The sequence below is a fragment of the Hippocampus bargibanti genome, linkage group LG05 (genome assembly GCF_051943395.1).
Source record: "Hippocampus bargibanti isolate YZ-2025 linkage group LG05, ASM5194339v1, whole genome shotgun sequence".
NCBI classification, from domain to species: Eukaryota; Metazoa; Chordata; class Actinopteri; order Syngnathiformes; family Syngnathidae; genus Hippocampus; species Hippocampus bargibanti.
In genome coordinates this window covers 5,842,928-5,857,500 of record NC_142738.1, presented here as the reverse complement: position 1 = coordinate 5,857,500, position 14,573 = coordinate 5,842,928, and the positions used below count along the sequence as shown (strand labels likewise).

General features: G+C 38.0%; 1 long non-coding RNA gene across 1 annotated transcript in view; it reads right to left on the bottom strand.

Annotated features, from left to right (window-relative positions):
- LOC148897629 (uncharacterized) overlaps window positions 1-14,573 on the bottom strand; it is a 49,322-nt gene that overhangs the window by 33,929 nt on the left and 820 nt on the right. Inside the window, exon 2 of the long non-coding RNA XR_016114997.1 lies at window positions 13,998-14,077. This is a non-coding gene — a long non-coding RNA (uncharacterized LOC148897629). The remainder of the gene's footprint in view (window positions 1-13,997; window positions 14,078-14,573) is intronic.

The window sequence follows — 14,573 nt, the reverse complement described above, 5'->3', positions numbered from 1 at the left end:
GTCATTGGCTTGATGGAATGGCGTTGGAGGTCGAAGGTCAAACGGAATTGTTGTTTGGAAAGAGAGGCACATTACATGAGGACTGTAATTAAAGAAATAAACTGTGCTGTAAAATAAAGTTTTATTTACCTTTTTGATGGTCGTAGATGGCTTATGGAAGGAGAGTCAAATTCCATAAGGACTGTTGGTAACTTAACCTTTGGTGCTGTTCGGTCGTGGGCTTCAGTCCGCAAGCCGTGGTGGGTGTGTATTATGAAAATAGTGCTTATTATAAGGTTTAATTTTCAGAAATTTGAAGTTTGTAAGACGAAAAGTTTGTAAGATAAGGTGTTTGTAAGTTGAGGTCTCACTGTACTTAACGGGGAGAGTACCAAAACGGACAGGTTCGTAATCTGATAACGTGGTAAACTGTCCACTGTTGTCCCTGCTGTCCCTCAAAGGAATAAATACCTTGGCTGATGAACTTAATTGGTTCCCAGAAAGTGTGTTTACGGCAAAAAGTGTGTATTCCAAACATTACTTTCGCATAGGAAACCATTAAAATGACAATAATCCACTCCCCATAAAACATAATTTTCAACTAAATAAGCATTAAAACTACACACAATATAAGTTATTTTATGTATAATAAATGTGCTATGGTATTGTGATTAAAGAAATAAACTGTACTATGTAATAAAGTCATTTTAGTTACCTTTAATAATAATAATATATTACATTTTAAGCGCCTTTCAAAGCTCTCAGGGACACTTTACAGTCAGACAAGCATAGGTACTATAATAAATAAAATACAATCACAAATAGAATGCAATAAATAAAATACAATTATAAATAGAAACAAGAGTCTCTGCCCGTCTCTCACTCCTCACACCACACTGCTATCCTCGTTCATCGTCTTGTCACCTCCCGGATTGACTATTGCAATTCACTTCTCTTTGGTGTCCCTCAGAAACTTCTCCACAATCTTCAACTCCAGAATTCTTCAGCCCGGATCGTCACCAGAACCTCATCCTTTCACCACATCACCCCCGTCCTTCAAGAGCTCCAGTTGTGATATTGCAACAGTACACAGGCAGACACACTAGAAACGTCATTAATAGCTGGTTCCCTTGCTTTTCTTTGCTTTCTCTTCAAAGACTTTTCTGTATATTGCATTGTAGTTTGGACAGCCGCCCTCATTTCAAGCTCATATAACTCCTGAACCATATAATTTAGGAATTAACATATTTTTTTTCTGATGAAAGTCTACGGTTTCTAACGCTGTACTGAATGGTTATAAAGTCCTAACACGCAATATTCTGTGGGTCCTGGAATTCGAGCGACAATGACAAAAACCCTGACACTGGAGCAGTGCGCAGGCTAGCTAGTAGTAACTTCACATATGGACCCAACAAGGTTTTTTTACCATTCATGAGGAACAGAAAAATATTCACTGTGTGTCTCACTGAAAAACATTTCTAAATACAGTAAAGTCTCGTTATATCGATATTCAAGGGAGTCCGAAAAAATATCGATATAACCGGGACTATCGATATATCCGACCCTGTTTGCATGTAATTTTCTCTGTGCGTGCATAGAAATAGTATCGATATAACCAGGACTATCGATATATCCGATATCGATATAACGAGACTTTACTGTATTTTACTTTTATGGCTCTCTGAGTCAAAAAGGTTCCTGACTAAAAGTCTCTCCATGTCCAGAATTGAACCAAAAGTCAACCATGTTGGTTCAAAACAGCCATTTTGTACTATCTGACATACAAATGACAACAATAACCACGGGCCATTCCACACAACTTTAGACCGTGAGCGTTAGCAGTCATGTTTTCCATTTAGGGTCACCAATCACTTTCGGATCTACGACGAAAACAGATGCAAAGAGGGAAAAAATGTATGTCAAGGTCAAAACGTCACGGGTGTTTTGAGATTTTGCCTTTGATTGCGACTGTCTCTTCCATTATCCTCTTGGTCACCCGGCGGATTTAATGCCAGCAACAATTCAAGGTCAAATACGGTTAACCCTACATATTTAACCTTTTCCACTGTCATCTATCTTTAAATTAATAGCAGCCTCAAGCGCATTTGTTGTTCGCAGCGGGGTGGGGGTTTAGGGGGCGGGGATTTAACAAGTCGCTTTTTATTAACCTCAAAAGGAAGAAGGGCAACAATCTTATTTCACGGGGGGGGTTCGACACTTTCTCCCGCATTTATTTTATTTTTTTGCGCCTCCGGTAGTTGATTTGAAGTCATTGTTAGTCCCTTTTAATCGAAGATTGGGTCAGTGATATTTGCCAATTGGTGAGGTGAGGTAGGCTTGAGGTTGGCAAGGGGGGAGTTCAGGGAGAGGGGGGGAGGGGAGTCTTTTTTTTAATTGTCAGGTCACTTTGTGACTGGGCAGAAGATCCTCTCAGCATACATTCTGTCTTTTTCGGAAATCCCCGGCCTCATTATAAGAGAAGGGGAAGATTAATTGACCAGTTCAGCGAGTGGAAGCCTCAAGACGAGATCAAGCCAGAGGACGGGCCAATTAAGTGTGGACTACAGCACCTTCCTTTATTTCGAGACTAATCCTTTTTTTATTGGCATTAGTCACAGCAGGTCCTGGCGGGAAGATCAAAGCTCAGTTGTCCTTTGTCAGAGGAAGAGATGTATCTATCACGCTTGACAATGAGATTTAATAGTCTTCATAATTAGCCAATCAATTTAAATGCCATCGCACCCGCACTTCCGTCCGCTAAATGGATTTTGTATGGTCATGTCATTCAAAAGTGGATGGAAGAAGTTCATGAAACCTCAAAGGACTCTGTGTCAAGTTTATTCAGGTCCGCAAAGAGTCGAGGCGCTACAAAAAAAAAAAGCACCAAAGATCTTCTACTTTTGATTTTGTGATAGTCACGCTAATTTTGCGTTCAAAATGCTGAGCCGCAAGACACTCTGGCTCAAATTAAGCTCATCGTCGCTCCCTCAGTTTAGTTCCCTTGCCGCTTCCCATCAATATTTCACTTAGAGATTTCAAGATCAAAGGAAGAAGTAGAAAAATAAAATACAGAAGCTGCTGGAAAGGCAGCCATCGGGGGTGCCGTCTTCAAGTCAAAAGAACAAAATAACAAACATTATGTCGCGGCTTGGAATTGAAGCGGATTTACGTAGGACAGGAGATGTGAGACAATCTCTTTTTGTCAATGGATGCTATAGCTTTGTGTTTGTTTTCAACATTTAGCTTGTAGCAGACGTGCACATTCCACCATGATGTCTCTGATCCATTGGTGAAAAGGACGCTTTGATCCTCTGATCTTTCACCTAGAACTGCTCCATGCAACAAAGAGGGAGCAGAACGTGCTTAAGATTGAATGACTGTGTCTAATCCCAGAGTAGTCCGATACATTGCAAGACTGTGGAAACATTGACACTGTAGACCAGAAACAAGATGATACGCATTGATCCACATACTGTTGGCATCGGCGCATATGTGGAACTGTCGCGGCTTGGAATTGAAGCGTATTTACGTAGGATAGCAGATGTGAGAGTCAATGTATGCTACAGCTTTGTGTTTGCATGGTGCAGAAAGTGCTTAATAATAATAATAATAATAATAATAATAATAATAATAATAATAATAATAATAATAATAATAATGACTACTACTACTACTATTATTAATAATAATAATAATAATAATAATAATAATAATAATAATAATAATAATAATAATAATAATAATAATAATGTATAAGCACCTTTCAAAATCAAATGTATTATTATTATTATTATTATTATTATTATTATTATTATTAAAACTCTCAAGGACACTTTACAGTCACATTTTAAAATTGAATGACAGTTTTTTGTGTTGTGTCACATTATTTGTTATTTAGTTTTTGTTTTTTTTTTTTTACTTCAAGATGGAGCTGCGAGAGTGGCTGCCTTTGCAGCAGCTTCTGTATTGTTTTTCTACTTCTTCCTTTCCTTTCCTATTACTTTCATCACTTTGCCGCTGTGAGATGTGTATTTCTCCAATGCGAGACTAAAAGGATAATCCAATCCAATACCGGTAATTGAACATTTGGGTCTTTTATCTCCGACTGGCTTTATTCAGATACAGTAAATCTTCTTTTTTTTTCCTTTTGGCTTTTCCCTTCAAGTAGTCGCCACAGCGAATCAGTGTCCTCCATCTTCAGAGGTTTGATTCGCATGGCTATTACGTCGGATGCCCTTCCTGACACAACCCTCTGTATATATCCGGGCTTGGAACCGGCACAAGACACTGGTTTATGTCCCCTTGTGGCTACAGAACAAGGAACTATTTGAACTTAATAAAGATGAAGATGCTCAGTAAAAGGCTCCCAAACACAATATGGTCATCGGCACAGCAACATTCAAAAAAGCAAAGCTATACTCACCATTTGATGACAATGCTCTGATCTTAACCATGAAATGGGCATCGATTTCCTAACATTACATCACAAAATAATTGACTTGGTCATTTTATGAAATTCAGCCATTTTCTATTACAGATGAGTACATGTATGTGTATAATAATGGACAAAGGTAAATACAATGACTTTATTATACAGTACAGTTTATTTCTTTAATTACAACACAATAGCATATTTATTATACATAACATAAGGTATAGTTTGTGTAGTTTTAAGGATTATTTAGTAGAAAATAATGTTTTATGGCGACCTGGGAACGGATTATTCTCATTTTAATGGTTTCCTATGGGAAATTAATGTTTGGAAGACACACTATTCGTCTTACACACACTTTCTGGGAACCGGTTAAGTTCGTAAGATGAGGTGTCACTGTATTTGACCCCGAAGATACAAAAGAGGAACTTGGTGTGATGTAACAAGCAAAAACAAATGCCGTTTAGACACCCGCTATTTTTTTTGGTCAAATTACAAAACTCTGAAAAGAGTCAATACTAATAAATGATACCCTTAACCGACCACACAAGCAGTGCATTGGAGGTGTTAAAGGCTGTGCCAACACCTGTGGGTTCCCCTAAGCCGTTGTATCCTCCATTGCAGATCGCACGCCTGCCCTTATACCGTGTTTGTTTGCACGCACGCATACAGTTTGGCATAGTACACACCTAAAATTCTCTGAGGGGCTAAAGAAACAGAGTGCTGAAAAAATGTCATCATCGCTCTCTTCAGGAAGCCATTATGGATGAGAGGCTAATACACACCCCAGATATTTCACCATCTTTTTTTTTTCTTCTTCCACCAAGGGCAGTTTTCCCCTGGTGGGTGATGGGTAAAATTGGTTGACATTTTCCCAGCTCCAATTAACCTTTGATTTGACTCTCAGTTTTGTCTGTCGTCTTTTATTTTCTTCCAGAATGTGGCAAATGAGGCTGGAAATGCGGCAATCTTTTTCTCATGTTGATCATTTGCTTTTTTTGGGAGGAGATGGGGAGGGCTAATTGTTATTTTTCCTCCCCTCCCAGAGGATTTTCACATATACAGTATATGTGGATAGAAGATGGAGTTCAATAGCAGGTCGTGACATTTTCCACATTGGGTTAATACAATACTACTTTATGATTGTATTGTATGAAATGAACTTTTAAGAGAAAGATGGCTGTTATTAAAATGCTTTGTTTGCAGGCTCCCAATAGACGCTTCTAACCGAAAAAAAAAATGAAATAAAACGGAAAACTTTCAACAAATGAACAAAAGTCTCACCAGCTTTTATAGTGAGGCCCAAAAATATTTGTACAGATGCAATTTTCACAAGTTGGGCTCAACATGCAACCATATTGGACTTGAAATGAAATATTTTGACCATAATTGAAGTGGAGACTGTAAAGTTTAATTCAAGTGGTTGAACAACATTTGATTGAAAACGTGTTTTTTCTTTTCCACAACGGAGCATATTTGACGATAAAGCTGACTTTGACTTTCCCTTCTTTGTTTGCGCTTTATTCCATGCTTCAGCTGTTGTTCAAACGCTATATAAACCAATACAGTGATACCTCAGCTTAATAAGTTAATTGGTTGCCAGAAAGTGTGTGTAAGGCGAAAAGTTCATCTGCCAAACATTTATTTCCCATAAGAAACCATTAAAAATGAGAATAATCTGTTCGCAGGTCCCCTTAAAACATAATTTTCTACTAAATAAGCCTTAAAACTACACAAAAAATACGTTATTTTATGTATAATAAATGCGCTATTGTATTGTAACAAGACTTCCTGAATATTCAGCGCGAATCTTACAACGTAAAATATTGCTACATGCGGTGAAATCTTTGTAAAATACACTCAGTAGATAGGGCTAAACTAATACCAGCTAGCACTGAAGGTAGAGAAAAGGAGTCAAAACATATCAGGAGAGCACTCACTAACTGCGAGTACCCTCAGTGGTCATTCAACAAATGTCAGAAAGAAAGAAAGAATAGGGAATGAAACCAATAATTCTCAAGATACAAAAAGGAGAGGAGTGGCAGTACCGTACGTTGCAGGAGTTTCTGAAAAATTACAAAGAGTCCTTTGGCAACATAAAATTCCTACTTATTTCAAACCGATAAACACGTTAAGGCAAAAATTAGTGCATCCAAAAGATAGGCTACCAAATGAAAAACAAAGTAATGTAGTTTATTCCATACATTGTAAGAATGAAAATTGTAAAGAGCAGTACATTGGGGAGACTCAACAAATTCTCAAAAAAAGACTTTATCAACATCGCAGGGATAATATAAGTGGACCTCAATCGGCAGTACATTTGCACCTAAAAGCTAGCAACCACTCATTTGACGACAATGAGGTTAAAATCTTAGCGAAAGAACATAGACGGTTTGAAAGGGGGGTGAAAGAAGCGATTCTTATAAAACAACAAAATCCTTCATTAAACCGGTCTGGTGGGGTGAGGTTCAATTTGGATCGTTCATACAATAGCCTGCTTTGGCAAAACAGGTTAGGCAACTTTCGTAATGCTGATGAGGGTCGTTATGCTGATGAGGTGATACCGGGGGGAATGGTGGTAATAGGCCAGTCGTTAGTCAGGAATGTAGGAACAATCAGTGGGGCCACAGGGAGGGGTCCTCTGCCCCCCCAACCTGAGAGTAGGGACCTATCATAGCTGTGTCCGGCGCCACCATGTCTGGACATTAGGGATATATAAATAGGGCCGATACGACCAGTCAGACTTTAGTTCGCTGACGAAGCCTCTTGGATAGGAGGCGAAACGTCCGAAACCTTCACTTTTGTACAGATGACGGCTGAAGAAACCTTCTCATCGACACTCAGTAGAAGTCATTTGAAGTGATTTTACAAATTATGGACACAACTTGTCGGGAGGCGTCGATTGTCCTTTAAGGGTATCATTTATTAGTATAGATTCTTTTCAGAGTTTTGTAATTTGACAAAAAAAACATTAGTGGGTTTTTAAACTGCATTTTTTTTGCTTGTTACATCACACCAAGTTCCTCTTTTGGATCTCAGGGGTCAAATACAGTGATACCTCATTTCACGAACTTAATTGGTTCCCAGAAAGTGTGTGTAAGATGAAAAGTGTGTCTTCCAAACATTAATTTCCCATAGGAAACCATTAAAATGAAAATAATCTGTTCCCAGGTCCCCATAAAACATAATTTTCTCCTAAATAATCCTTAAAACTACCCAAAATATACCTTATTTTACGTATGAAAAAGTTGCTATTGTGTGCGAAATAAACTATACTGCATAATAAAGTCGTTTTATTTACCTTTGTGATGGTAGTTGTCAATGAATGACAAACTTCCAGGTTGCCTCTTGATAATATCCGAGTGAAGTTGCCATGCTTTCTCGGTGCCGTGGCGCTGTGTGGTTTGGTTCGTCCGCCAAAAACTAGTTCATAGATTATATTCTCGCGGATTTAATGTTCGTAAAGCGAAAAGTTCATAAACTAAAGCGTTCATAGGGTGAGGTATCACTGTATGTATGTATTGCATTGAATTTCGGACAGCCGCCCTCTTTTCAAGCTCAGATAACTCCAGACACATATAATTTAGGAATTAACTTTTTTCTGATGAAAGTAGAGAGTCTAAGGTTTCTTACGGTGCATTGAATGTTTATATAGTCCTAAAACTGAATATTCTGTGGGTCCTGGAATTCAAGTGACAATGACAAAAACCCTGGCATTGGAGTGGACACATTTTTGCACGTCTGGCAGTGAATGAGTTAAAATGTAAATAAGCTCAACTCGCAGTCATTCTATTTGTGTTTAACGATTCGCCTGATAACAGGAAAAATGTCTCGCCTTCCATTTCAGCCCCAACAGTGTTTTATGAATGTTTAATTACCCCCAAAAAAGCCACGAGTGACGCTTTGTGTGGCTCACATGTGTAGATGCCCTCATGATCTGGCACTATGCCCTCAAATGTCCTAGCCCTGGTTTAAGCTACGGCGAGGTTATACAGAGCCTCAGATCTCATAGCTCCAGAGTGTTGGTTCAACGTCAATCAGCGTAATGTTAGCTGACACACTGGTGAGGGTGGTGACAGGGCAAGGTTATGTGTCACTGTATGCTTGAGGCCTGGATGAAGACCACCACTGCCAGGGTTGTGTCTCATGTGAGTAGGCAGGGGGATGCAGGGTCAACCCTGGGGAGGGAGGAGGGGTGGGATCCAAATTAATTTACACCATGACTGCAATGCACCTATCAGCAAATCAGCTCTGAGGTTCCTCTGGCGGAAGGTCTTCAAGGAGCCTCAAACACTTCACATCATGTGTGTTTGCTGCCTTCACATAGGGAATTCAATGATGAATGACAAAGTGTGCGCATAAGTAAATTGATAGTAATGTCATTTACGATATATGGCATTCCCCTTCATTTTAACTCATTCACTGCCAGACATGTGCAAAAATGTGTCCACTCCGGTGCCAGTTTTTGTCAATGTCACTGGAATAACAGGACCCAGTGAATATTGAGTTTTAGGACTACATAAACATTCAATAAAGCGTTAAAAACGTTGGACACTCTTCTTTCATCAGAAAAAAATAGTTAATTCCTAAGTTGTATAGGTCTGGAGTTATATGAGCTTGAAATAAGGGCAGCTGTATACAATACAATGGTTTATATTGCGCTTTAACAACGGCTGAACCTGGAACAAAGTGCTAACACGTAAAAAGGGAAAAAAATGGAAGGGAAAAAAACATTGCCAGAGGTCTGGCCAGGACTTTATCGGCATCCAAGCAAGAAAAAACAAAACCAAAATAATAATTCGGGCATGGTGCTCTACCTTTGTCATTGTGAGACGATTGGATGTCGAGAAAGCAGAATACTTGTTAACCCCAAAGGCTAAATAAATAAACAAATAAATACAGGGCCCCATTATAAATAAATAAATAAATAAATAAATAAAAGGTCCCATTTTAAATAAAGGTCACATTGTAAATATATAAATAAACAAATAATATAAATAAACAAATAAATAAATGAATGAATAAATAAATACAGTTCGTCCAGAAAGTATTCAGAACGCTTCACTTTTCCCATATTTTCATATGCACAGGTGATTTTCTTTTATTTTTTATTTTTTTTTAATAAATTTACAAAAATCTGACCATAAAAATCATTCATGTTGTCATCATGGGGTATTTTGTGTAGAATTCTGAGGGAAAAAAATATGTACTTTCAATAGGGCTGTTACATAAGAAATTGCGGGAAAAGTTAAGCATTCTAAATACTTTACGGACTGATTGCTAATAAGTAAATGAATAAAAAAACAAAAAAAAAAACAACAACAACAATAAAAATAATAATAATAATAATAAAAATAATTACTACTACTACTACTACAAATAATAATAATAATAATAATAATCTCCTCCTTTTCTTCTTTTCCATTCGGCTTTCCCCTTTAGGGGTCGCCACAGCGAATCAATGTCCTCCATCTATCCCGGTTTTGTGCATCCTCTTCTCTCACACCAGTTACCTTCATGTCCTCTTTTGATGATAAATAAATAAATAAATAAATAAATAAATAAATAAATAAATACAAGTGAATTGCATTTTCGCTGGTGCCAGCAGCACTTCAACAATTTGCCAAAATAACAAGGAAAGAAGACAGGCAACGGGAAAATTCTATCCTGTTCTGACAACTACATTTTTACTTCGAGGACCAATGACTAACTACAAAGGAATGAATGCCGAAGCAGATTGTAGAATACAGTGAGACCTCAACTTACAAACACCTTATCTTCTTCTTATGATTCTGATTCTGATCTTACAAACATTTCGTCTTACAAACGTCAAATTTCTGAAAATTAAACCTTATAATAAGCACTATTTTCATAATACACACCCACCACGGCTGGCGGAGTGATCTTCGGCGGAAGCACACGACCGAACAGCACCAGAGGTTAAGTTACCAACAGTCCTTATGGAAGGTGACTCTCCTTCCATAATCCATCAACGACCATCAAAAAGGTAAATAAAACTTCATTTTACAGCACAGTTTATTTCTTTAATTACAGTCATCATGTAATGCGCCTCTCTTTCCAAACAGCAATTCCCTTTGACCTTGGACCTCCAACGCCATTCCATCAAGCCATAAATGACCATTACAAATGTAAATAAAGTGACTTTATGACACAATGCAGTGTATTTATTTCATTACAATAGAATAGCACATTTATTATACATAGAATAAGGTATGTTGTGTGTAGTTTTAAGGCTTATTTATTTGAAAAGTATATTTTATGGAAAGCCGGGAACAGATTATTCCCATTTTAATGGTTTCCTATGGGAATTTTTTTTTTGACATACACACTTTTCGCCTTACACACTCTGTCTGGGAACCAATTAAGTTCGTAAGTTGAGGTCTCACTGTATATTGATCCATCAATTGTTCTTCAATCCAAAAACAGTCCGCCAAATTTTTTTGGTCATGTTGCATTCAAATGTGCCGTCATACGCCACTGATGTTTAGTTGTCAATGTTTCTTCAAACATGATGGATGGATCGCTGCATCCGTCTGCCCCGAGATGTGAATCACATTCACCTGGCGGGTCGACATTTAATCAATAAACATCTGAACTGTTGCCGTGACCTTAACCCATAAGAATTTCATTACATTGACTCGTGCGGAACCCCCGCGGATTTTCCAAGACAAAGCTCCAATCACCCGCTGTTGATGTCAACATTCATCATGCTCTACTTTTTGCAAAGGCGAATAATCAACCGTATCTGACGGACAACGGCGACAAAGGAAAACCAGGCTTTTCAAATTAATCAAATGTCATGTACTTTGTGAAAACATTTTTTTTTCTAGCGAGGACAAGTATGAGATACAATGTTGATGTGTAAGATGGCGGATCTGAGAAGAGAAGAGGCTGCGCTGCTGTGGGAGTGGTCACAGTCAACTTCCACCACGGTGGATTGTCTTGTTCTCCTTAAAGGACAACCGACGTCTCCGGACAAGTTGTGTTCATAATTTGTAAAATGGCTTCAAATGACTTCTACTGAGCGTATTTTAAAAAGATTCCACCGCATATAGCTATATTTTACGTTTTAAGACTCGCGCTGAATATTCAGGAAGTCTTGTTTTTGAATTGGTGACGAGTCCATACGTGACATCACTAAAGGAACGCCCCCTGACCGAAAAAAAAAGACACATTGTAGCAGTCCTTCCATCACGTCAATGTATTTTGCTGTATTGTTTGGTCTGAAAACCTTGTGTTGCACCCAAAAGCCGCCAGAAGAGGGTGTCCAAGCTCCATATAAGGAATTTATAAGCCAGTGGAAACGGAGGTGGCCACAGGAGGTCGCCATTTTGTGCCTCTTTTCTGGTGATCGTTTCTCCCCAATGTTGCCTCAAAATGGCATGGAATAAATTCTTTCATCGATTGAAAACATGTATACTTTCCTCTTCAGAACTATTTGAATCATATTCATAACTGGAGGTGTAACAAGAAAGCATATGCGGTCATCTCCGAATCTGAAGCCATTGTTTCTCAAGCAATGCAAGCAATGCAAGACGTCTTGGCGTGACGTCACACTGGGGGCGGGACTTTCTGAAAATGCCCAATTCGCAGCTCATTTCTTTGCAGATTTTGGACACTTTAAGTCGTTTTTCTTGGTGTTTTGCATTTGAATAAAAATAGCATACTGCGTGTTTTGTTTATTTGAGATGACCTTCGACCTCCAACGCCATTCCATTAAGCATCAATAACCATCACAAATGTAAATAAAGTGACTTTATGATACAATGCAGTGTATTTCTTTCATTACAATACAATAGCACATTTATTTTACATAGAATAAGGTATGTTGTGCGTAGTTTTAAGGCTTATTTAGTTGAAAAGTATATTTTATGGAAACCCGGGAACGGATTATTCTCATTTTAATGGTTTCCTATGGGATTTTTTTTTTTTTAGATACACACTTTTCACCTTACACACTCTGTCTGGGAACCAATTAAGTTCGTAAGTTGAGGTCTCACTGTTTTTATATATTATATTTGGAAAACTTTTTACTTTCGTTGAAGGTGCGCCTTATAGTCCGATGCGTCATATATAGAAAATGTTTGAAAATACACCATTCGTTGGGGTTGCGCCTTAATCTGCGGTGCGCCTTATACACCGAAAAATATGGTAGTCAAATTCTAATTTTAAATACGTGAGCAAACTTTGCTAAAGTTAGATTGTGTAACGACATTCGCAAAACAATCACTCCACGGTTCTGTGTGTGTGCGTATGTGTGTTCATGGGGTTGGGGGATGGGAGGGGTCAACATATATTGCAGCTACACAGCAATAAGTTCATAGATGTGGCAACCATGAATGTTTCACCTCCATAAATATTTGACCGTTTGCGATGAATCATTTAAAAGAAGAGACCCACTATGTTGTTTTGCAGGACAACATGTGCAAGCGGTATACATTTATTTTTTTAACACAGCCCCACCATGGTTCTTTTCATCTGTCTTTTCCTTCCTCTCTCCCTCTCCTACATTCTTTTTTTCTCTCTACCTCCCTCACTGTCTTTCTCCCTGTCTTCCGTCAGTGTTCAACAAGCTGCTCAGTGGCCCTGAAATGCAGCACATTATGCCGCTTTGTTGCTCATCGTTCACATTCCACGCCGCTTCTGAACGCGATGTAAACGATATGATCATCTGGCCTCGAAGGCAACGTTAGCTTGATGATCGTTGGATTTGACACACATTCATTTTCTATCTTGGACCAATTAAAAAAAAAAAAAAGACTATTATTTCAGCGATCAAGAGAAACATTGTTATTCGTAAAATCAGAGTAAAGACCAATAGCTTGTGTTGTTTTTTAGAAACGTAACATTTGGACACAATATATGATGAGCGGTGAAAGTCAAGTGTGTCGATCGAGAGTCAACTGGAGGTCGTCGGTGCTTTCCAGCTGAGTGGTGACACACATGTGGGGAGCAACACTAGAATATGCATGACTGCTATTAGGCAGAAACGCTCAGAGTTTCGCTCGGTTAAATGAGGACTTTGATTTTGTCAATCCCTTATATTCATTTTAATGAAATAGCAATAATGTCCTGGGGCACGTTTGTTTATCCAAAAGTGTCGGATAGAAAAAAAACATGAGTTATATTTTATGATTACACACTGAAAAGGAAATAGTACACATACGAGGTTTAAGTTGGAATCTTTCCATTGAAAATAAATAGTATCATGCACGGACAAAAAGTCATCAGTTTTATAATATTAAAGGATACATTCATGGACTTTCAAGATTATGAGAATACAATTTCACATTTCAGAGATTAAAATTTTAATATAACAAAAACAAAAGTCTACATTTTCAAGTAGAGCAGTTTTTCCATTTTAGTCTTGATATTTTTGTTATTACGTTTTTGTTCGATTCAGTCATCATATTGTAAAAATATATGATTTTTAGATTTATGCATAATAACAAATGTCAGTATAGTATTGTCAAAATAGTCGGAATAGTATTGTTTGATAAATTGAAATGATCACAAAACGCTTGGTCGGAGACAATAGCAATGTTTCCGCCATGTTTGATCCTACCATGTTAACGATGAAGGACTCGTGACGTCACAACAGGTTTTTCTCTCTCTGTCCGGGAACGTTTTCCAAATAGTCTGCACCTGCAACAATAAGACAGCTTATCACTCTCAAAGGTTATTATGAAAACAGTTTGTGTTAAAAAAAAAAAGACAACGACGGGCCTTTGCGGCGCTGCTGGGTGTTTAAGAAGATATTTTGCACTTGTGTAATAACTGTACTTAGAACTGTGTTTGTTTTTTTTATGATTCAAGCCCAAAAGCAAGCGTTTTCGTTGTCCTGGTGCGCCCTCAAGTGTCCATAAGCTGCAATTACAGCTCAAGAATGCCGCAACTGACACTGAACTGGTATCATTCCAGTCGAAGAGATATTTTTATGAATGCTAAATAACAATCCAGTTTGTCTGTTGGGTGCAAGCTGACAAATTGGACAAAGAAAAACCAATCAAAATTTAAAACATCAATTCAGCGACGGAAAATGGCGTGTACTGTACGTAGTTTTAGCAACGCACCTCAAAGCTTGATTTTTTTTTACATTGGCACAGTTAGTTAAACAAGTGACATTGAAAAGTCTGCTTTG